Consider the following 21,916-nt stretch of genomic DNA (forward strand, 5'->3'; position numbering starts at 1 on the left):
ACAACTCAAGGTTCTCTATGAAATTGAATTGCATGAAGTACAAAAATGTAAATTATTGTTGCCTTTTCATATGCAATGTCATATGAAATATGAATATCATTCACTCCATTCCTCTATGACTCATGAAAGCATGTTATAGATATTAGAATGTGAATCAGAAAGAATTAGAGAGAATTAGACTGAATCATGAAGTGAACTAAATTTTGCCCAAGTAATTTGTATAGCCTCAATTGCTTCAGCATCAGAGCTCCTAAAAATATTTATTCCTACTGTATCAGGTCTATGACAGATGAGTAATATCAAGTCCTTTAATTATAAGGGAATTGAGGCAAAGAGAAATTGGTGACTCTGTCAGACAGGGCAGATAGCTCTACAAAATATTTGAAAGTCCTTGCTAGTTTCCCATTCATTTAGCTCATCTGTATTTCTGTAGCTGCCTGAAAAAAATATCATCTTCCATGGAGAGCTAAAATATAAGGAGAGTAAACGCTCTTAATAGAGCATGTATGTCTATGAAAACAGGCTGAGAAAGTTTGGGCTGCTCAGCCTGGAGAAGAGAAGGTTGCATAGAGACCTCACAGATACCTTCCAGTATCCGAAGAGAGCCTACAGGGAACCTGAAGAGGGACTCTGCATGAGGAATTGTCCTGATAGGACAAGGGAACGGCTTCAAACTGAGAGTAAGTTTAGATTAGAGGAAGAAATTCTTTACTGTGAGGGTGGTGAGGCACTGGCACAAGTTGTCCAGAGATGCTGTGGATGCCCCATTCCTGGCAGTGCTTAAGACCAGGTTGGACAGGGCTTTGAGTAAGCTGGTTTAGTGAGAGACATCCCTGCCCACAGCAGCAGAGTTGGAAAGAGGTGATCTTTAAAGTCTCTTCCAATCTATGCCATTCTATGATTTTGTAATGTATCATTCAGTTACCTCACACTTCTGTTGTAAGACTATATAGTTGAACTAAGACCTAGAAATATTAAGTGTGTCTTTATGGGGAAGGCTCTCTTGAAAGAAATAGCATTAGATATTTTGTAGGAATCTTTGACTCTGAAGTCACAACGACTACATCCAATAAAAGCATCTTTCATGATCAAAAAGTCCCAAACTTGCGCAGGTCTTTTCCACAGAGTTGAAAATGATACAAAAAAAATGGAAAATTCTTTCCATAGACTCACAGTAAAATAAAGGTGGTGTTTTGGCAACCAGTTAGTTCTAAACAAAACAAGATCAAATATCAACTTGTCTTTGGAATTCCTTTTTTTACACCTGCAGAACAGCTAGTAACAGGATCCCAAGTATATGGGTGAGTAATGGAGTCACTGTAACATTAAATGTTTACCTTAATTATAAGGCATTTATTTGAAATAGTTGTTGCTCTCTAGTTGTAAGGGATATTCACACTGTCATTTGAAAAAACTCAAGCAATTGCAAATAAACTGCATTTTCACAGTTATCATTAGCTTGGATTTGCTATCTCTGTTGTGAGCCAGAGATACTATATGACAAAGAGATTTCAAAGCTCAGGCTTTGCAATAGACTGCAGGCTCACTGGGATTAACTGTGTGAAGACATTTGTACAGTTCAGTGAGGAGCAATCAGGACCAAGACTCACCAGTGGTTTAAAATGTACAGGCACAGCAGTTGTTACCTTCAGCTGACCACACACTTTTCAAAGGCTGGAGTCTCAAAGAAGGTTGGAGGTGTTTCTGAGCCACCACAGTCTGCAACTTCGCACAGCAAGGCACGCTGAAATTAGTGCCAGATGTGTTACATGAAGATTAATAAATCATCAGAGTTCACGAGGAGCTACACATACTTTTAGCTGTTCTTGCTGCAAGGTAGAAAGTGTGCCAATAAGGTAACACTCCATAAACAGTGAAGCACCAACCATTTCAACTTTCAGTCTTCTCCATCTGATTTAGGATGGGAAGAAAGAAAACATTTTAAAGTTGTACTAGGTATACTCACCAACATGACAACTTGGAACTAATAGTGGTTGTTTTAACCCTCTACACAGATGCTATGACTTTGTTGTTAAATAAATACAGGTTTGAAAGCAGCTTCATGACACTAATGAAAAGCAGGAGCCCATTAGTTCAGCAAACAGGTATTCCTGTGTACTATACCATACTCTGGGTCCATGGAAATTATTCTCTGTATTTAAACAAGAGAATTTAAATAGCCCTGCATGAGGGACCATGCAGCAAAGAAGGAAAGATGATGACCTTGGATCAAGCAGTCTTACTGGCAGTAGTCATGAGGTTCTAAGACCAGAGTAGCTTACACAAACCAGATCTCAAATGAATATTTTATAGAAATCTTCAATCAACTCACAGCCTTTGGTTCCTAAGAGAACAAAAGATCTCCATATGCAAGATTCCCTTGAGGACTCTGGTGAAAGATCTGGAATTATTGATTGGTTAAAGGGCAGTGATTTAGCAGTTTGAAGCAGTGCTGACTTCTCAGTATTATTACTACTAAGGTATTGTGATGCAAATAGCTTATACCAAACATTAAGAGTGATGAGAAGAGATTTATTTTAGTTTAATAAGTACATGAAGTTCCTATTAGGGGCCAAAGTACAGGGTCTTGCCTGCTAGGGTGGAGATGTCATAGGTTATAGGAGCCAGTATTGCCATCTTATTTGAATGAATCATGGGTATATGTGGACTAGTTCTTTTTTGCTGATTGATAGAGACCTGTTGCCGCACACTCGTTGGAGCACTGTCCTGGGGTACATGGTGGGGTCTTAAATGCTTTTGGGATGCTGCAGCTCTGTTGGCATTTGTCCTAAGCAGAGAGTCTTTACTAGCTACCTGCGTGTTGACACAGGACCTCACAAGCCAGCTGACTTCTCAGGTAACTCCTCATGTTACCACTGTCTCTTCCAGATATGTCAGTAGTTTCCACGGTCTCATCCTTTGGCATCACATTTCCAGATGAGGCACAGGGAAGGTAATTAACTTACAGACAATCATGATGGGGAGTCTTTTTGATAGGGTGGGTCTTATAACCCCTTTTTATAGTTCATCAATTAGTAAGAATAATGCCCCAGAGACCCATACAAAAGAAAATATTCTTTTCTGCAAGAGTCATTAGACCAGCTAGTACAATTAAGAAAGACAGACAAGTTTCAAGCAGATACTACCTCTTTCTTGTATGGAGATAATAAGCACATAGTATTTGATCTCAGGAGAAATTTATGTCTAGGATGGCAATCCATTGGTTTACAGGAAAATTCTTGATGGGGGTAGAATTCTTTTATAGAAAGGTAATATCACCCTGAAGAAAAAAAAAATAAAAACAATAAAATGGGATTGATAGAAAATTTGCAAAGTAAGAAAATGTCAATTTTCAGAAAAGCTTTTCAGATCAGTTCTTTTATAATAAATCTTGAGTTTTACTATTGATCCCCACAGAAGTAAAATGGGATTCAGTGTTGTTGATGTCTCTCTATCCCAGTGATGTAATGGTGAGTTTTTGAGGTTGTGCATTTGGAAAGAGCAGCACCAATGTAGTAATGTTCTTTATATCTCTTAGATTCCCTTCAGCACAGGCAGCTGTGATTTATAAATTCCTGTGAATTCTCATGAGTCTAACAGGAGACAGACTGTTCTTCTAAGAGGTGCCTAGCACCAGAAGTGTGTGGGCTATCTGGGATCCAAGACTCTGTGACTGTTTTTGTGATGTTCTGGCTCCAAACCCCTTGTTTTCTTTATTTTCCAGTTACTTTTCATTACAGGGCACAATGTTAGTTCATCTCACAGGAATTTGTTTACTGTTTCCCACTATTTCAAGCCTCTTTCCTGGTTAGTTTTCAACTTGGAAATTACCTTTTTCCACACAGAAACATTTTTTTCCCCCTAAAGTTCTGATTAAATACTATTTTTTCCCACTTTTTGCCTTACTCCGGTAAGCAACATTAATACTCACCAAAGAACACTAGTTGGCCTGCAGCTGTATTTTTCACTATGGTTCAAGGTCTTCTGAAGTTGAGGGTGTCTTCTTTGCTGGATGCTGGCCAGCAATAACACACTAGAGTAAAAGCAGGGAAAATAACCCAGGGATTTTAAAGCGCACTCTTAATCTGATTTTTATTCCTCCTTTCTGCCCCTCTTTCCATTTTGTTTTTACTCCTTTTTCTTCTTTTCTGTGTTATGTTCTCTCTCGCTCATCCCCACCCCCTCCTGCCCTAATGATATTTTGTATGCATTGTGGGCTACAGTCAGGAGAGGGAATTTGATTTTGTGGTGAAGTCCTAACAAAGCAAGAGTGGGACATTTAAGTGGGTAGGCAAAACAACACATTCAGTATGGAAAATATATAGATGTATAGATTTTTCTTCCACTTCTACCATTCTATTTTCAAAAATCTTCAAACTATATCTTTTTTTTAGGGCTTAAATGTACTAAATAAATGTACCAAAATTATAAGATTAATTGTTTTGCCTGTCTCTCCTAGTCCATGGTGCTTACATCAAGGCTAATAGGCATTTGCACATTAGAGGATTCTGTTTCCTTAGTGATCTCATACAAGCATTAAATTCAATTCCTTCCTTTAAGTCAAATAGTTAGGATGCTGAGGTTACAATTAGGGCATTGAAGGAGGAGGATATTGAGACAACAAAGAAGTTGGCATTTCATAATGAAAAGTCACCATAATCTGCAAGATGTTTTCTTGGGAGTCCTTTTAATTCTTACAATCAAAATCTCAAAAGTCTCATATTGCTAAGGGAAGAAAGAAGAAGGAATTCAAGAGCCAGATCTGCTGTCTGTGCAAACAAAATGCCCAGCACCTTCTGGAGGAGTCCTGGGAGAAATGCTGTGCTGTATTGATGATGTATCATCACACTACTATGAGCATGATGGAGTAGAGAAGTGGAACCATGCCCTGCATTGCCAGAACAGCTCAAGGTTAAGTGTAACACAAATCCTAGCAGGCAACGGGAAAGGCTCTGCTGATACCTTGCACAGTAGCAGCTGGAAGACACTACAGTTACAATTGGCCCCTACTCTAAGACTGGTTTTCTTAAGATCTGAGTGCTTCTCTATTTCGGTAGTAAAATATTTTAAATTGTAATACCATTTAAAACAGAGAACATATTATGTCACACTGTAATATGCAATATCCACTCCACAGAAATTTAAAAACTGTTTCATAATATGCATACACTTCAGATTAATTTAACATTTTGCCTTGGCTCTACTAATTTTCTACTTTCTAAGTGTCATTTACTTTCTAAATATATTAACTGGGTTAAACTGATTAGTCACAGAAAGGCAAATTGGGAGCATTCTGAGAGGTAATTTTTTCTGTTCTAAGAATATAATCAAATAGCACATCCCAAAGGGTGAGAAAGATTCTTTGTATTTTTTTTTTTTTTTTAATAAAGATAATTACAGTGAGAGATGTACTAGTTTAGGACAGGTTGCCATATGCAGCCAACTGTATCTGTGTGTATATAAACCAACCAACTCCCAACAATTGTATCTGAATCTCTGTGTACAGTCTGTGGGAGATGAGAATTACTTGTTCAAGAACTAGATTTAAAATAGCATTTCATGTCTGTCTGCCTTCACAAGATGCACAGAAGGGTGACCAGCACTTGAGCAGGTGTCCTGTGTGCTTCTGCTAGAAGGGTTAGAGTTGCCCTGTACTTCATACCCTGCATTGCTAAGAGAAGAGAGCCTGGGGCTTTAACTCGTGCTGTGTGCCAGAGCCTGCACTTCATTCAGTCACATTGCTAAGGGACAGCTAAGACAGAGAGTGGAATGAAAACCATGATGTTCTGTAAGGAGAAAACTCATTGATGTCATGGCAGGCACGGAGGAAGTAGACAGTGCAAAGCAAATTCAAGGCAGTAGGCATCTCAAAAGGGAAAATATTTCTCCCTTTGGTGGAAAAAGGGCTGGAGAACTGTTCTTGTACTTTTTTTCTTGGATCCAACTGGAAGTGTTCAGTTCCCAGATTGCTTGCTGTTCTTTAAACTTGTGCACTGTAGTTGAGGTGACATGCTTGACTTAAATCCATCCATCAGTTTCTTCTCCTGCAGCTTTAATGTCTGGTTTCTTAGCATATCTCTTATTCCTTCAGAGGTACTTTCTTGTGCTCAGAATATTTAAGCTACATTTTGATAAATACCTGACGTTTTTATATTTTGTACAGCAAATCACTGATTTGGTTTCCACAGACCTTCATTTCCTTGGAATGACATTAATTTCAATTTCTGTATCTTCGCTTAAACATGAAATGCATTAGTCAGTGATATGATAGTTTGAGTTCTACTTTATTACACTTAGGTGGAGATGGTGAAATCACATGGTTATATTGACCTGAGCTCAAGTTTGGATTCAGTTCTGACCTTCAACACACGCAGGGTTCCTGCTGATTACAATGAAAGTTAGACATACCTAGCCAAGGCTCAGCATTTGGCCCTCACTCAGAATGTGCATTAGGTTTTGCTTTTCTCTAGATGTAGAGGTAATGTCAAAAACATGGTCTATTTGAAACTTGTTTTTTTCTGGTTGTCTAAAGTGAGGTGTCTTTTCCCATCATCTGATCCCAACCTAAAGTCACAAAGCCAACCGCTAGTTTTGCCAGCTGTAGTTCTCCCAGCTTGCCAGTACTTTTGCATCAATGATGAGGACATCACCTCATCAGGTCACATCACCTTGTTGACACAAAGATATGCCTTTGCAATGCAGCCCAGGGATGACACAGGTGACACACTGTTTCACAAGCAGAAGATTACGTCAGTTCTTATAGGAAATTCCCCCTAGCCAGGCACCTCACGAAAACAGTGGTTTAGCTGTTTAGATGGTACTTAGGTATGTTTATACAGGAACTGTTAAACTAATTTAGCAATAACACATTTCAAACTACCACCTTGCACAATGGAAAAAAAAATGCTGAAAACAGCTAAAAGGAATGTTAGTTTGAATGGTCTCAACAGAACTGGCCAAAATTTTTTAGCACTTACTTTAGTGTCATTCCAATAGAGTGCATAGAAAGTTGAAGGTGAACAGTTTTCTCATTCCGGTTCCAGTCAAAGACACAACAAGAAGTTTCCTATACTGGGAGCTTACAGTTTCTGAAGTTAAAAAGAGAGAAAATTCTGAGAAAAAGGAAGAATTACTATATAGTTGCTGAGACAAAAGCCTTAGGCAAAGAAAGAAGAATGACTTGCTCAAAGCTACCAGAGGTTGTGATGTTCTGAAAACCTTCACTCACTGCTTCTGGACAAAATAGTAGAGTATTTTTCCACTCAAGTTTTGCTCCTTGAGGTAGCATTTAGCACTGTGCATGGCAGAGCAAAAATACAAATAATAACAAATAAAAGTAGTTCAGATCAGCTTGTGGTTTATGTCTACCCACTGTGTGTCTATGTCTCCCACGATGCAGGTGAAAATAGCTGTCCAGAAGTATAATTTAGATCAACTTTTAAGTAGTTCTAGAAACAGAACTGGAACAGACATGGGAAAGAAGGGAATCACATTTACTGGCAAAGAGAGACTAGGAGAGTTTGGATGAAGTGCTAAGACAGCCTTGCTCACCTGACCACTGCTGTGAAAGCACAGCAGAAAGGTCCATGTAACATATTGTAATGCTTGTGACACAACCCACAGTGTGCTGATAAAACAGGTATGCAGTTGTGAAGCCATTTTATGCAGTTTACTATGAACTTTTAAGACTGTTGTACTGAGTTAGGTGGTGTGCTTCTAATGTTAGAATAGTCCTTTCCTGTAGCAACCTAGAAACCTATTCCAAGTTTTGGAATAGCCTGAATTCCAAAAAATCTTGGGAAAAACTTAAATTGAAAGAATGCTGGTGCTTATACATAAGTATTTAGATACGTATATATAAGATTTAGATGCATATAAAGTAGAAAGTGAGGATTGTAAGGCACTATCATTTAAGGAGGTAGGGCTGGAAGAAGCTTCCTTGGATATAGAGGGGGAAAATTCCTTTCTGAATTCTTAAGAAGTTTCACGGGGTTGATTTTTTTATTTTGTCTTGGCATACTTCATGTGCACAGGTGCTACCAGAGTGATGGCTGCACAGCTTCAGGTAAAGTTCTCATTTTATTCTGGCAGGATCATTTTCCTGGTTTTCCTCTGGAAGCAATTAAAACTGTTCTCCTTTATAAGATTTGCTGGTTTAAGTTTGGGCACCCAGAGAACAAAATATCACACAAGTTTTTGTCAAAATGCTGGATTGGAAATCCATATTTATGAGCAGCTTGCTATTCTCTTTTCGCTGCTTCTCTCACCTTTTTACTGTCTTTTTGTCTTTTTAAAAATAATCATGTTTCTATTTCTGTCGATTCAATTATTCAACATTTACTTGACTTGTCAGAATATTTGGAAACATTAAATTAGATAAATGGTCTCATACCAAAGAAACAATTGAAATGCTAATGTAGATGTAGATCCTTCAATCCTGATATATTCTTATATGGTAGAATATTAGGGCTGACTCTGTCTCACTTGCTGTATGAGCAATAAAAAAGCCCATCTCTGAAACAGAAACACTTCTAAGTATCTTGGCCCATATAAATGCCAAGTTGTTTCCATCTCTTTGAAACACAAAGTCCAGCATGTTTGTCTTGCAATACTCAGGTGAGTGTTTTCATAGAATAACAGAATCATCAAGGCTGGCACTATCACTGTAACCCCCAAACCACATCAGCCAGTGCCAGATCCAGACACATGTTAAACACCTCCAGGGATGGTGACTCTACCACCTCCCTGAACAACCTATTCCAGTGTCTGATCAGCACAACAGTGAAATTTTTTTCTAATCTGGATCTCCCTTGTCCCAGCTTAAGGCCATTTCCTCTTGTCCTCTACTGCAGGCACAGTAGAAGAGACCAGCCCCCACCTCACCACAACCTCCTTTCAGGTACTTGTAGAGTGATGAAGCCCCCCCCGAGCCTTCTCAAGATTCGCATTTTAAAATGGTAAATTTAAAAATGAAAGCTCAAAATATTAGAAAAAGATAAAAGTTTCACATAAACCTTGTGCAATTACTTGTAGACAATTCTGTGTAAAAACTATTTAAAAATGTATCCTTTTTTGTTAGAAGATATAAAACCTAAAAATAGGTGCCTACTTTGTCTGGGGTTTTCTCTGTTTTGTTTTCTTTCTCTTATATAGAAAATAAGGTCTTACTACTTAACAAGGGATATTTCTTCAACTTTTCTTTTTTTCTACCATAGAATTTTTAAGCGTAAGAACAGCCAGCATTTTTAACTTTGTCCTTCTTCCATTGTTCTTTCATTGAACTGATGTGGGAGGAAACAAAACATCTAGCAGAAACTAACAACCTCTCTGTTAGATGGCATGAGGACAAGAATGGTGGAAATACCTACTCTGAGTGCAAGGGTCAGAGTTGGACTCTGTAGCAATAAGCACAAGGAGAGAACTGGAAACAATAATTATTTTTCTTACTTGCCTGGCTTTCTGAGACCCAGTAATCTTTCAACAAAAGACCCTTTAGATATGTAGATATTTGGGATTGAGGGAGAGGTGTTTAATTTCACCATCAGCTCCTTCCAGCCAAAGCTACAATTCAGCGGCTTTCACCATCATGCAGAAGAGTTGTCAACCAGCAGTTAAATACTGACATGAATAGTGCCTTTGTAAATATTTCTGTTCTGCCTTTGAAAGCACACAAGCCAAAACAAAAAAAATCTTTTGACAACGTGCGAAAAACAAAACTGAAATGCTTCAACAGCCTTTGGAGCTAGAAAGTTGGCCAAATAAACTCTTAAAAATTGAATGCCCTTTGTCAGGCAGAGGAAAGTTTGTGGTCTGAGAGCTGACCATCAGGCAGTCCAGCAGTGCAGCAGTGTGCCTCAGAAAAGCATTCCTTAGCTGTGTCAGTTCATTGGTTGCATTTTTATTTCCAATCATAAATTTACATTCATTCACAATCATGAAGCATTTGCAGTCATCGTCATATTCATCTTGAGTAGTTTTCCCTATTAAAAGCATTAGCAAGACACTGAGTTTCCAGATCTTCAGTCAGATTTGATACATTCTAAATTCTGCCAAATAATCCCCAAGTTGAGTGATCTTCTTACCTGGAAAAATAAGGATCTGAGTCTGTGTTGTTTCCTTTTTAAAATTCTGAATGCACTTTGTGTCACAGACTCAGCCTGACTCTTTGGTAGCACCAGAAGAAAGCATTAGGTAAGTCAGGCTTAGATAAAGTATTTTTTTGTGTGATTAAGTTACATAAGCTTATCTCTGACTTTAAATACAGGAAGGTTTTGAACTATTCAAAATTGGTGAAATGCTGGACAGCTTCTGAGATGTTTTGCTTGTTCTCCATGGCTGGTTGCACTGAAGTTGTTAGTCCTGCAGCAAAGTCTTTCCAAGTGTGAAGTGCAGAGAGTAGAGATGGAGTCAAAGAAAGAGAAGCAGTTTTTCTAAGAGGCAGTAGGAAATCAAGAGCCTCCCTCACATACACAAAGAAAATATTTTTCATATATATAAGTTTATAATCATGGACATGTATTGCAGAAAACATCGCAGGCAGTGATTAACTATAGAGCATTGTGACTGAAGTGGAGCAGTTATCTGGAGATGTACAAACACAGGTGCAAAACTGAATATTCAGACTTCTTTAGATTACAGGGCACATAGGCCAAAGATGCCAATTTATCTACTGTTTTTATTCTAAATTGTACTGGATTTTAACTTTCAGCAGGGATGGCAGGAAAATTACCTCATCCAATATTTGGCAGACTCAAGAGCAGCACCACTGCTCAATCTGCTCAGAGGCTGCTGGGAGTTCAAATTCTCTTATGAAAATAAAATCCAAGAGTTTGTGTCCTACCTCTTTGTGGGAAAGTTGGGGGTTTTTTACAGGATAAACTGTGTCATGCTCACATACAACAATCTGGGGATGTTTTTTTCAGTCATCTGGCATCTTATGCAAAATAGTTAATGCCCTTTGGAAGGGCATGTCTATATTAGAATTGTTATGTTTTCAGCAGTTACTTAAAGTTAGATCAACAGTTCCCTCCAAACAGTCATTGCTATGTCATTCTGCACAGATTTACAGCTTAATTAACCTGCGCCTTTATCTGTAGGTCATCCAAGATCAGTTCAGCTGACTGTAATCTTCCACTTACATTTTAAAATTCAACTAGTCCTGGTAAAATTCCACTTTATGTATACTCAACAATATTTATATTACAGCAGGCCAGTTGCCTGCTTCCAGGTGCTTTTGGTAGGAAGGTCTTCAATTCTTTGGTCACTGGGAAAAGAAAGAAATTCCCTGACATGCCAAGACCTAGCAGCATTGGTAATGCAAGAGAAGGATAGAAGCCAAGGGTCTTAGTAAAATGGGGAACGGGAAAGGCACCTAAGTAACTGCAGGTGCAAAGGAGGGATCTCTTCCCCAAACAGAAAGAGATTCTTCCAGGTAGATTCTTTTACAATCTTCACTTAGAAATAGGATCTGGAAATCTAAGATACAAATGTGAATCTTTAGACGGAGAACTATTATGCAGCTTCCGCTGAGGGCAATACTGCTAGTCAGAACGCAGGCTGGGATAAACTTCCTTAAAATTATGAGGTATGACCCATGTTCTCAGTTTAAAGCAGATCAATGCCAGATTCCTTAAACAGGAAGAAGCAAATATAAACTTTGAGGTAGAAATAATTTCCAAATGCTGCCTGAGTTGAGAAGATATGCATGTAGATAGATGGAGGGATACACACAGAAACATCTAGCATCCAAAGGGAGGCCTAAAGTGTAGGGTTTTGGCTCACGTTCTGTGGAGCTCTGTGGGATGAAGCTATTGTTTCCCATGGCACCAGCAATACTTCCAGCCTGCTCTTGTTAATGTAGTAAAATTGGAGGCTTAGAATGAAGAGCAGAAAATAACTAGGTGAATCTTGTTATTTATCCTGGTGTAGTATTCTTATTGTGGTCACTAAAAACCTACCTTTAAATTTTGAATTTGCAGTCAGTGCTTATAGCAAAATACATTTTTTTCTAGACTTTCCTCTAGAACGTGTAGTTATTTTGTCCACTAAAGTCAATGAAGTAACAACGACCTAAGTCATCTGAGCTTTAATCCTGCCTGTGGCTGGAAGCCCAGTGTTTCCCTCCCATGCTTTGCAGTAGCAGAAGAAAACACATTAGACAGAAGTCACACTTCTGTTTTGAATCAGAGACCATTTCTTTGTTTTCCTTTGGTGTTTGGTTTTTTCCAATTATTAGTGTATTTCTGAATTAGTCAACACCTACCAAAGGTGATATTCCATCTAAAATGATAACTGAATATCAGAAGATCATTTGGGCTGTGCCTATATTGATAAGTAGGGTAACACAGTAGGAGCGGATCTATAAGACAGAACATTTGATGCTGAGGACTGGGTATTCCACAATATATTAATGTCAGATTGATTCTGGTCTGACCTGTAAACAGAAGACTCATTGGCTGGAGCACTCCAGGGGCATATCTTCTGGGTTAGAATTACCTGCAGGTAATCCAGATAATATGCTTCAAGGCCTCTCTGCAGCATGGTAAGTGGGAAAAGTCAGGAGGTTTGCTTCAAAGTTTTGCTTCTCAACTCACCTAAAATTCAGTGTAGAAAGATGGTTTACCTCTCTCTCCGAAAGGCAGGCCATCAGTTTTTCATACTGCAGTAAGTGCAGTCTGGGAATGGTCTTGCAAGTTCTTCCCTTGTTAAAAGTCTTCCTACTGGATTATAGGTAAACTTGCTTGCAAAAGAATTGTTTCTGAGCTGAATTAAAGATACCTGCTGTATAGCATTGGCTATGGTATTGTTATGGCACTCTACTGAGGCTTGCCAGAGAACAGCTGTTTTCTATTTTTGATGTGTAGTGAAAAGGAGACAGATAAGGCAGAAAAACTCAGAGGGGGCAGTAACAGCTTAGAATTTGTGCTCTCTTCTTCAGGCAAGGTGCCTGATTCACAGAACTTGAAATTGGACCTAGGCAAGCTCCCAGAGGCAATACAGACACAAATGCTAAAGTGATTTGAATTCTCAAAGAACTGACTAATACTTTTTTACCTGGAGAGGAAATTACTGAGATACAAGACTCACTACTGAAGTTTTAAACCTATTGAGTTATATATACAAAATCTCATTTTTGATGTGCCCAAATGACCAAGGTCACTTTATTTTTCACAAAGCAATAACTCCACAAATCAGAGGACAGAAAAAAGAGATTGATTTGAAATCATTAAAGCAACTAATCAGTATGCTTATTTGATAATAATGCTTCCTGGAATAAGTCTGAAACCACTGTTAGCATCAGTGTCACAGCTGGGGAAAGCATTTTCCGGAGGGTAGCCGGAGGTGGCCCTGACAGCTGCTCTGAATTGTCATGTTGCACATTCCATGGTTTAAACAGTAATTTATTTTGCAATCCCTACATCATCAATTCTGGGATGTTTGTCCATAATGTTTAATGTTTAGAGAGGTCAATATTTAAAGAGATCTGTTTTCAGCAAATAAAACCTCTAGGTTCCCTGAAAGTTAATATGTCACACACTCTGATGGTGATACAGAGCAAGAATTGTCACCGACAAAGTGCCAGTGCCTCTGTGAAGACAAGAAATTATGATGCCAAGTGAACCACCAGTGAGAAAGACTATTTAAGACTTCTGACGCAGTTTCTGAGTGTCTTAGTAAAGTTCACCGGAGCATAAAGGAAAGACTCCATTTATTAATCCTATTCAAGACATGCAGGGGAACAAAAAAGTGTGAATAGTACAAAACAGCTACATAGGATTTGCCAACGTGAGGACATGAACGTCCCTGCTGCTCTACCCTCTTCTGCAAGCCAGCGCGGGAAAAAACAGGCATGTGTTTTGGCAGACTGTGCAATGCACTGTTCCTCTCAGTAATGCCTGTAAGAGTTTCCACAATATTTTCCTGTAGGATCTCTGCCTTGAAGTAGCATCGTCATGCTTGGCATCGAGGTTCACAAATTGATGCTGGCACAACCCAAGTAGCAAATTTAAGGGTTGTGCTGCCTACAGGGGAAGATGTTGGCATTAAAAGCTGTTACTGCAGGCACTGAAATCACAGTGTACATGGCTGTATGGTATTACAAGCAAAGAAGTAAAGGGCTGGTGGAATCCTTTCACATGCTGGTGACCTGAGGTTAGCAGGCTTTGCCTCTGCTAACCCTGCTGCCTCTAGATCACCCCCTTTGCCTGACTTTCTGCTTTCTGCTGCAAAGGTCTGTGGCAGCAATGCTGGGAAGCACAGACTGCCCTCCCTCTCCTTCCACGTAGAGTTCTGAGCAAGAGGAGGACTGCTGCCTTAAACAGCAAATAAGTGAAAGACCTCTGAGCAAAATCCATAGTGATCAGAATCACAAAGATACTTTTGCACCTATTCATTGAAACTGTTACAAACACTAGTGAGAGCTTATGAATTTATACCATTCATCATATATATATATATATATACACACACACACATAAATATATACACATATATAATATTTTAATCTGACTAAGGGAAACTCACACCTACACGCAAAAATAAATTCCTTCCACCAATTTGGAAATGCAGCCTTTAAATCTAAAATTACTTTGGTTGAAGCATCATGTTAAACACCTTGATGTGGTGTATTTGATTTGCATACACAAATTAAACAACAAACAGTCTTAAAATTTTAATTTTTCTCACTTTTTAGAAGATGTGACCACTTGTGTCCAGATACTCTAGGCAGTTCTGATATTTCTGGGAAAAGGGGAGATATTAAAAAAATACTGCCTCTTAATAAGGAAGGTTTGTGTTTCAAGCTGAAAAGATAACTCAATTCCTGAAAATCACATTTGATAACAGCTTTCCTAGGTAATAAGTATATACAATTTTTTGTGTGTAAAGAGAGGACAAAATACAGTTTAACACTTCTAAGTACCACTTTTAATGAAATGGAGGTTATGGTTTGTTTCCTCAACCTCACCTTTGGAAGTTAGATCCTCCATAGTCACTCAAGACATTAATAATTTCTTGTAAATAGAAAAGAGAAACAAACAAGATTTTTAAAAACTCCTGATTACTCAGGTTTCTACACTCTCTTTCTCTGCTCTCTCTGTCTCCAGACCCAAAAATGCTGTGAAGTCAAGGCAAACCGCCAAGAATTTCACACCCAGTGCTGAACTGGCATAGAGTTAAAGGTTGCTAGTTGCATTTGGATGCCAAAACATTAGCACTGCTCTCACTATTAGCTTTTACATGTCCTTTTACAAAACTAGATACTTTGCAATCTTTGCCTCTTCTATAAGCTTTCATTCCTTGCTTTTCCAAGTTTTGCTGGAGCACTAATCTTGCTGCTGGTAAGAAAGCATCTTATATACTGAAATACTCCTCTTCAGTAGCAATTATTGATGGATGTCTCTCTTCTGCAATAGGAAGCAGATGCATCAAGTGTTGCGGGCCCTGGATACCTCAGCGCTATCAGCTCAATGCTGCTCAAGCCTGTTCTTTGGTCCACACTTACCAGTCAGCCAAACTGAGTCGATCCCCAAAGCCCAACTGACGGGCTGCCTCAGCCTAAGCTCCACGGGTGTATTTGGACGGGGACCGACTGCCCTTTCTTAGAGCTCCGAAACACATCCAAACTTCTACTCAGAAACTGAACATGTTAACTGCAATACTGCCCTGTCAGTGTTACCCCAAGCCTGACCCTCATTAACACTGTATGAATGCACTCATTGACTAATAACCACAATCAAAACCAAGGCTGTACTAGCTGAGATCTGTCCTTAATCCCTGGTCACAACTAATGTCTACCCTCAGAAGGTACCATACCGGTACAGTCAAAGGTCTGACCCGCAACTTGCAAGCATATTTTTGGGACATAGACTTTTATCTATCATATACTCAGACACCAACATGCAACCAATAAATCACAAACTTCACTTTAGGCTCAGAAATGTTCCCACTGAACTCAGAGGGAGTCATCATCATCATCATGGCTAGGCTTCACGTACGAATTAGAGGGAGTATTCATGTGTTAAATGCTTTGGGATCTGTCACACAAGGCTATGAGCTCCCAAATCTGCCTGAAGTCCCTTTCTTTTATGAACACATATGTGTACCAAAGCACCTGACAAAACAGCAGATTGTCACCCTTACAAATGTGATATTATGACACTTTATTCCAAGGCTCTTTCTCTGGGGAAAGCAAGGACTCTAATCACAGAAAACTTGATGTAACATTACTTTTTGATGGATGTTTAAGTGGCTGGCAGAAGCAACCAGTACAACTGAGCAGATGTCTTCTTGCACCAGGCAGAGTTAACTACAGCATGGGGGGAAAACCACTGCAGCCTATGGGGAAGTATTTAACCTCTGTTCCCCTGTGCAATTCTCAGCAACACAGTAGAAGGAACACACACTACAATTAATGATTCACATATTTATAACCCAATCCTCTTGACCTTTGTTAGCCAAAACACCTAAGTAAACCAATCTCTACACTTAAATTTCTTGTAACAACTGTGAATATGGAAAATATTTAGAAAAAAATTAGGGCTGGCAGGATATTTGTTTTGGGTTTTTACAGTAACAAAAAGCAGGAATACAGAAATGGTCAGATGAAGTTAAACAATAAGACAGGTGGTAACTGCTAAAAACAGAATGCAAAAAGCTGTTTTGCTTATGTTGCACACTTCAATTTTACAATGATAACAAATTGCTTGTTTATCTCATCCAAGAAACTGTTTCCTCATTTCATGTTACAGCAAAAAGCTGACTAGGTGAAAATGGTTGATCAGTAATTTTGAGGATTATAGCTAAATCATTGCACTGGTCAAGTTAATGGTCTGTAAAAGAAATCATTACTTCTGCAGCAAATCTTTGGACAGAACACAGTATTTTTACTATTTCCAATTCTTAAGATGGCAGGCACATCCTAAAGGAATATTTAAAATATATACACAATCTTTTCAATTGCTACTTCTTTTGGCTTTATCCACACATTGAAATGAAGAAAATCTGAAAGTAAATTTTATGCCTTTTAAACAAAGGCAAGATTCCTTTTCTGAGTATATCCCACTAAATCTGTGAAATCTGTGAAGCTCCTGCAGCTTGTAACTAGCATTTTGTCTTAAGGCAGCCATTTATACTTCCTATTCTGCAGTAACATGTAGCATATGGATAATTCAGGAGCCTATTTGTGTTAGACTAGCAAGGGAAGGCCATACATAGAAGCAAAGTTCCTAGGAAAAATAGTGCATCTCTTACTCTCACGAGCTCAACGCTTTGTTAGTGCCAGTGAAGAAATTTCTGCCTACTCTCAGCATGCTGATTTACAGGCCAAAAGTAAATCAGTATTCATAAGCACTGTGGATTCCTTAAGCTCCACCTATTATCTCTAGCTGCCAGATCAAAGCTTTTAACTGAGTAAACCAATTTATGCTTCTGTATTTGAGTCAAATGCGCTTGATTGTGCATAACCTACTCACAAAAAAAAGGTGCTTAATCAGCATAAATGCATGCTTTGTGTATAAGAGCCCAGCATTTCACTGGACACAGACAAAACAAAACAGAGTTTTAGCTGGGGAAAATGGCTGTTGTCCAGATCACCAGCAGTTTGGAAGGTTGTTTCTGTGTGGACACATTAGGTGCATCTGGAGCACCATAAGGCAATAACTGCTGGATGACATTGGATCCATATGGCTGCAGAAGGGGTCAGAAAGTTAATTAGAGAGGTTTTAAATGAGAATGGAAGGATGCTTGTTATTACACTCTGAAACTGTAACATATAAACACCGAGTGTGGGAGCTTGCTCAGCAACCACTCAGAAGTGAAGGGATATCACTGCGACTTCCTATGTAGACACACAATAAAGGTAAGTGTTTGTGTCCCCTCTGAGATTTTTCTTATGATGATTCATCATTGAAGACAAATAACAATTATTTGAACAAACAAACAACTCCACGCCCCTCACCTCCAACATTTTAAATAACCTACCAAAGCTTATTTTGCTCTTCCAAAATCAATTTTTGTTCTTTCCTACTGTGAACTCACTACTTCTTTTGTTTTTCATTCTCAGGACTCACAAAGTAAAGAAGTTCTTAATTTCTGAAGTGAAATAATGCAGAATTTTAGCTAATCTACAAACAAACTTTGCAGCTTCCCTCAAGCCTGCTGCTCTAGGACACAAAGATCTAGTGTTCTTCACTTTCAGGATTGAGAAGGAGAAAAGAGAAGGAAGGAAAAACTCTCTTTAATTTTACCTGTGTATTACTTGTGTATTTTCTTAAGTAGAAGGTAAACAATGTAATCTAATGGGCTACAAAACCCTTTTCTTTGACTTTAATTGGCTGGTAGAGGTGAAGTTATAATACAGGTGACCCTTCATTTGACAAATAGATAAAACAAAGTTTGAGTTAAGGCTCTTAGCAAGCCTGAGTCTCAGTGTTGTTCTCCAGTCTATCCCTGCAATGCTGTTAACTCCTGCTTTGTAACCCCAACGAACTGATTTCATTTGCGGCCTGGATTTCACCCACAGCTTGCTGAATCACTGCTTTGGGCTTTTTGGTATACTATAGAACAAATTAAAAGACATCTTATTTAAGCCCACCATAAAATCACTGCTCCAGGCCACTTAGTTTTATTAGAAATGAGCAATGCAGGATCCTCCTTTGCCCAAAGTCACAATGTCTGATTACATCCATCTCCCAGATTTTCATTAGTATTTCCATTTTGCAAAGCAAGCATAAACCTTCTCAGTTTGGCACAGATGCAAATGACCCAGCAATTGCAACCACAAATGTCCCATTACATAACTGCATATGCTTCCTATTTTAATCAGTGTGGCAAATGACTAGTTGTATAAATGTGTAACTTAAAACCTGATATGAAAACACGATAGAGACACCTTCACTTTCGAGAGGCCACTATCCTCCACCTGAATATATCACGTTCTTGTCCCAGTGACATGCTACCTACTTATCTGGTTCACCTTTTTGCTCTCCAAGAAATGTGCTGACTTGTAACATTTGTGCTCTATTGTAAAAGTAAGAGAGGACAGACTGTGAGGCCCTCAGTTGGGTGATTTGTGCAGGTGCCAGATGTTCAGGTTGCTGCATTACAGGTATCATGTATCAATCCACAGTAAACTTTAGCTATCTCCACACTCGAGTGCATGATCCTTTTGAACTGGAAGGAACTGACTTTACAGTGAAAGAATTAGCTATTTCTAAAGAAAAAAAAAGTTCATTTTGTCTACTTGTATTCCTTTATTTTCTCAGACAGATGATTTCAGGATTAAGGATTTTCCTCTATTCTCTGTGTAACACTGATAAAATAAAAAAGTCTTGTTGAGGACTATCATCCTGGATTACTCATCCCCTTAAGTTATGACAAACATACTGAATAGATGAGCATAAGGAGGAAATGCAAATCCATCCTTTGACATATACACTAAATTAAGAATGATCAACAACTAGCGACAATCTAGAGAGACATAGCAATACCTTTGAAAAGGAAAAGCACATATATATGGGGGGAGGAATGAGTAATTTTATAAACGTTCCCTCTTTAATTTGTAAACTTATTGTTATAAAAAGTATTACTCACAGTTTCAGTTTTATTTTTATGGTTTGTCCAAGCCTAAAGCTACTTCAAGAAAGATGCTTTCCTTCTAGGAAGGAAACAGAGGCTTCTTGTTTTCTCACTTTCTCTCACTTTTGGCAGTCTCTAGTATATTAAAAATGTACAAACACAAATTCATTTGTGAATGAAGGATTCTGCCTATTTTGTTTGTCACCAGAACCACATGCATTGGTGTCCAGACTTGCAGACTGCAGTAATGATGATTACTATAATTTTTGCAGATACAGCCCTACAATTTAAAGTCTTCACCAGTTAGTAAAAATGTCAACCCAGAAACATAAATTCCAACCTAGAAATATGAGGAGAATATATACTATAAGAAACCAAATTCCAGGGGGGAAAAAAGCATACAAACTCATTGGAAGCTCCTTACAGCTTTATTTTACAAAATTCTTTAACATCAACATCAATATTTTGCAGTATAATATAGGTACAATTTTTAAAGTCCTCTGGAATTAAAATGCAGCTGCATGTGACTTTCAAAAATGGAAGTGGTATTCTAAATTAATCCCTTGAATTCCTTGAAATTCTTTATTTTCTCTGTAATGTTTCTTGACATCAGCTTTCAGTTTCATCTAATGTAGAAAAAACCCTTGTCAAAATCCTGCTGGTACTTTGGTAAGTGAGTAGGCAAGTTTAAACCATGTTATAACATTAATCCAGAACTTTCTTTTTATTTCTGTATACAAATTTAATTATTACATACTTGTTACAACATAGACAGATTCAGTTTATCTTACCTTTGTGTTGAAGATGTGTCACAATATCCTAACTTGTAAAAGCTGAAAAATGAAGAACTGCAGTCCCTGGCACCAAAAAGATCTATAAGCATTCAAGAATGTAGAATAAATAAATACCTGTCCTACCAAAGTGACTTTTGCTACCGCCTCATCTTCAGTAGTATCCTAACCTTTCTTCTTCCAACCATAAGCTAATTTAATTTGAAGCAAACACTTATATTCTTGGTCTTGCTTCCCTCATACAGCCACTTTAAAATTCTCCCCTGTCTGCTTTAAAATGCCCATATCACGCCAGACAAAGTTTTTTAGATTATCTGTTTGCCACTTTCTCTAACAAAACAAATTAACCCTTTCCACTGAAAGAACCTATGAGCTTCTGGGACACAAAGTATGTTGTAAAATTATCAAGTCACTAGAAGAATCTTTTGAAGGCAGCCATGGCTATACGTATAATTTTACAGACTGGTACAAACATATTATCTTTCCAAGTCTGTGATTAAGTACCAGGCAGCATCAAAGGTTTCCTTACGTAATTCAAAACACAGACATGGAGTTCTCTCTGGTTTCATAGTCCATACTGGTATAAAACCTGGCTATCTATTAACTTAGTGATAGCTACCTGTCTTACACGACTGTGATAAGTCCCATGGGCTTTACAGAATCCTCTATAGAGAAAAATAACAAATACTGCAAGTTAGGTGGATTATTTAAGCAAATATTTTGAAAATACCTTTACAAGGGCCAGGTGAGACGATAACCCTAGAAATTACAGGAAGTGGAAACAGAAAATATGAGTCTGGAATAGAAACCTTAAGAGGAAGAAAGAGAGCAGGTTTTACTGTCCACCAGTGTTATTATTTCCCTGTGTCCAAGATACAGTAAAGAATGGCAACAACAACAGTCAATCCATAAAAGCATGACATCATCTTGGTTACTTCTTTCTTTCAAAAAAAATTTTGCCTCAGTTGCCTGGTGGATGTCCTCATTCATCCTAATGCATTAGTTTTTATGACAGGACTTGCATTACTGTTTTATTCTAACAGAATGGGAGACAAGCAGCAGATGCTGGTTGTAATATCACCCCTAATATCAGATGTTTCTGTACTTTCTCACAGGTGTTTGTCTTCCACATGGCTGACAGCTGAATTCTGTTCAAAAAGGATGATTAAGGCTGCAATAGGTACAAAGCCAAGTTTCCTTTTGAATTCTTTTCTTCTTCCCGCTGTGCCTCATGTGGCTGGCAGAGCTTTTCCATCGTGGAACAGGGGTTGCTGGAAGTGAATTCTTCTTTAGCAGACAGGCTTTTGTTCAGTTTTGACTCCAGGCTTCCAGCCCAAACTCTTGAGCAATCTGCACTGAGAAACCTCTGTGTGTCTGTGGTAAGATTTTTTTTTAGAGTTTTCTAGTCTGAGCCAATTTGTAGTACAGAGAACCATTTTCTGAAAGACTGTGTTCTGTGCAGAGATTCTTCATTGTCAGCCTTGTGCTAGCACATTCACTGACATTTACATCACATTAGGCTTTAGATTTAAATGCAGATAAAATTGTTC

At 38.3% G+C, this 21,916-nt stretch overlaps 1 long non-coding RNA gene across 2 annotated transcripts; it reads right to left on the reverse strand.

Annotated features, from left to right (window-relative positions):
* Nucleotides 1-1,835: 1,835 nt before the first annotated feature.
* LOC127471969 (uncharacterized) lies at nt 1,836-21,738 on the reverse strand. 2 transcript variants are annotated; one of them, XR_007904815.1, is made up of 3 exons: nt 20,367-21,738; nt 3,932-4,033; nt 1,836-3,280 (listed from the first exon to the last, which is right to left on the reverse strand). It is a non-coding gene; the product is annotated as an uncharacterized LOC127471969 (long non-coding RNA). The 2 variants fall into 2 exon arrangements; XR_007904814.1 differs by lacking the exon at nt 20,367-21,738 and adding an exon at nt 6,978-7,782.
* Between the last annotated feature and the right edge of the window lie 178 nt (nt 21,739-21,916).

Source organism: Manacus candei, unplaced genomic scaffold, assembly GCF_025592945.1.
Source record: "Manacus candei isolate 608988 ecotype Guabito, Panama unplaced genomic scaffold, ASM2559294v1 h1tg000027l, whole genome shotgun sequence".
Classification (NCBI taxonomy): Eukaryota; Metazoa; Chordata; class Aves; order Passeriformes; family Pipridae; genus Manacus; species Manacus candei.